The 3,566-nt window shown below is 43.3% G+C and overlaps 1 pseudogene; it reads left to right on the forward strand.

The window, feature by feature from the left end:
• Nucleotides 1-517: 517 nt before the first annotated feature.
• On the forward strand, nucleotides 518-2,193 carry LOC128100425 (R3H domain-containing protein 2-like; annotated as a pseudogene).
• The last annotated feature ends 1,373 nt before the right edge of the window (nucleotides 2,194-3,566 follow it).

Consider the following 3,566-nt stretch of genomic DNA (forward strand, 5'->3'; position numbering starts at 1 on the left):
TGATGTTCTTAGCATTGCTTTTTCTGTTAGATTTACTTTGGCTAATTAGAGGTTTGGTTGTTTTGTTTTGCTCCCATATGATTTCATAATTTTTTTCTGATTGTTTAAAGAATATAATTTGGATTTTGATGAGAATTATGTTGAATCTGTAGATTAATTTGGGGATTAAAGCTATTTTTTTTACAATATTAATTGTGTCAATCCTGGGACATAGAAAGTCCTTCCATTTTCTAGAGTATTGTTCAATATCTTTCTCCAGTGTCTTAAAATTTCTGTTGTGGAGGCTCTTTATCTCCTTGTTTAGGTTTACTCTTAGTTTTGTTTTTTTGTTGTTGTTGTTGTTTTTTAGCTATGGGAATGGAATTTCTTTTCTACTTTATTTCTTGGCAGGTTCATTATTGATGTATAGAAAGCCTATTCACTTCTACAGGTTAATCCTGCTGTTTTCCCAAAAATGTTATTCAGAAATCCAGAGGGGCTACTGCATTCTATTGAAGAACATGTCTAAAAAAATACTATTCAGGAGATCCTGGAAATAATGAAAGAATCAGGAAAAAAATCTGCTGGAAGAATCTGTAAACAAAAACAAGTTTATATCTAAGACTTCAAATAAGGAAGAAGCTGAGAAAGACAGTGATAATGCTGGTTTGCATCAGGAGACACAGAGCTGGACATCAAACTATGGTTGGTCATGCCAGGAAAAGAGCCAAGTCGAATTCCAAGCTCTAGCTGGGACAGCCTGGCAGTATGTGAGGAGTTCTCTACCTTGTTGGCTGATGGGCCACTAGACACCCAGGATATAATTCAACTGAACATTAGATGCCCTTCCAACAAGAAGGAAGAAAAGTCCACAAAGGATGTCTCTGAGAGGAAAGCAAGGCCAAAAGCAAAGAAAAAGTTCCAAGGAAGGTGCTATCCAGAGACTCCAGTCAAGGATATGAAAATTCCACTGGAATGCACTTATGTGAATTTCTCACAAATGCACCAAAATAGAACCCAAGGGTCAGAACGACTCTGCTGCTTACACTAGAATAGGGGATTCTGGAATTTATTAATGACAACAGTGCTACTATACTGATGGCTGCCTAATTTGAGATGGCCCACAATGTTGGTCAAACTGGGAAAGCTGCCATCATCAGTAAAACCAACAACATAAGAATCCATGAACAGAGGTTTTCATAACACATATAAAAGATGAGGAAAATACAGCATTTCAGCAGATTCGTTTTCGAGAAAGATGATGCCAGTAAGGTGATAACCAGGCTAGACAGAATGGATATCTAAATGACAACAGCAGGAATTGTGAAGTACTGAGCACACTCAAGCATCCACCAGAGTAGCACAGATGGCAAACTCAAATCCCTGGAGCCATTGCTTTGGAGCACCACAGATTCAATAGGCTGTCCAAAACATGCAGCTGCCTGTCACCAAAGCCAGCAGCTTCAGCTGAATCTCCATCCTCATCTTTTGTGATGTCCAGCAGCAACAGCAGCAATAGCAGCAACAGTAGCAGCAGCAACTTCCTACTTTCCCACTCACCCCTCAACAATAGCTATCTTTGAATAATCACATTATTTTACAGGTAGATGACCTCAGTGACTCCTTCTGACAAATGGGCCTAGCTCCAGGAGGGTTCAGCTGAAGTAGCTGGCCCATCCTCACCTTTGTTCCAGCCCCCAATTTTCTCCCAGTGTCCTCAGCAAGTGAGCTTCATCATGGTCTCTACAGGACAAGCCCCTTATCCACTCCACTTCCAACTATTCCACCCCTAACCATACACCACCTACTCAGCAAGTCCTGCCTCCACAAGGCTACATATAGCCCCCTCAACAGATCCAGGTTTCTTACTATCCCTTACAGCATCCTAATTCCAACCATCAATATTGACCTTTCTCTCAGTATGTTCAACAGCTGCCTCAGCCATCCCAGTAGCCTACTTTACAGTCCATCTAACCAGCAGTAGACAGCTTACCAAGGCACACTTAGGGTCCATCAGTCTCAGAACACAGATCTACTCAGCAACTAGGAGAGCATCATGGGAGGCCCTATGTAAGGTCTGGTGGTTCAGTACATTCCACTGCCTTCTTACCAAGTCCTCATGGGCAGTGACTTGCAAAACATGCTCCAACTGCCTTCCCAGCAACCCATGCTGCCAGCCAGTCTGTGCAAGGAGGCCTCCCAGCAGGGGCATAGCCACGTACTACAATGTGATTCTACTGGCTTAGCAGTACAAGTAGAAAAGGTGTCACTCAGACTCCATCCATGGCAGTGGAGTCACCAAAATACGATGTGTATCATCTGTGTCAGAAATCTGGAAACCAATACAATCCTGGTGATAACTCCCAGGGCCAACACATAACTTAGCAACATCCCTGTCACATCTCCTACCCATTCTCCGAAACCCTCTGTTATCATCAACCTCAGCAATTTCTGCAGTGGACTTAGCCTCCTACCTGTCTACACACAATTCCCCTAGCTTGGGGGTCCTGGTCAGACATTATCATATAATCTGTCCATCTGCCCACCCTTGCTCTTTGACCAGCTAACTTACATGATGCATCAGGGACAGAGTGGATTGAAGCATGGAAACTGGGGCAGAAGATAAGCACTTAAATCTACCTCCACTGACCAAGGACAGAAGATTCTGTTGTGGGAAGGGTGCTGGAGGACATACAGCCCTGATGGCATCACCCATACAAAAGCATCCAAGCTCTTCACCCAGCATGACGTGTCTTGGACTTCACTGCCTTGTACACCATTGTGGCTATATCCCCTGGCTGCCCATAAAACCTTCCTTCTCCTCAAAAGCTCTACGAGTCTCTTCAGTCTTTGAGTGGACAGAAGGAACTATGACCTGAGGATCCTGGAGCAAGCCAGCTCCCAAGAAATGGAGGAGGGGTAGGAACATGCACAGTAGACATGGAGGCTGAGTAGAGTGAGCCAAGGCAGAAGGATTGGGCCAGAGGTGGGAAGTAAGGAGACAGAGGCCAGACTGGAGCCTACCACATTATAGCTGAAGAGAGAAGCAGAGAGATTCTTATATGGGCACTGGTCTCCTTTCTACTCCCTGGGACCCCTTTTCCCTGGTTGGTCCCCTTATGTTTCCTGTCCTTTCCATCCTCTTCTATCACCTTAAAAAAAATCTCTTCTCCAACTATGAAATAAATTTCCCTCATGTTTTTGGTCAAGTGGAATTGAGAAGGTCCAATACTCCCCTCTCCTCCCATTTATTCCCATTTCCCAATCTCCCTTCCTCTTTTGGTCTTAAGTGAATGTATTTATTTGGACACAGTTAAAAAAAATAAACTGATTTCCCCATTCTCTCACTTCCCTCACTTTGTCTCTCCAGTCCCCACAGAGTTCAGGCTTGGTACTCCCCCTGAACCCCAGAACATCTGCATACATTCTTTACAGTTTCTGGCACAGTAAGAGATGCAGTATTCAACTGCACATACAGGTGCATTGTGAATTTTATTTCACCTTTTGTTTGTTTAGGAGTTACTTGGGTGGAGGTTGGTTTTGTTTTTAAATACAAAAAAAAATATATAACTGGGGGAAAATGACTC

The sequence above is a fragment of the Peromyscus californicus genome, unplaced genomic scaffold (genome assembly GCF_007827085.1).
Source record: "Peromyscus californicus insignis strain IS unplaced genomic scaffold, ASM782708v3 Scaffold_7__1_contigs__length_154581171, whole genome shotgun sequence".
NCBI classification, from domain to species: Eukaryota; Metazoa; Chordata; class Mammalia; order Rodentia; family Cricetidae; genus Peromyscus; species Peromyscus californicus.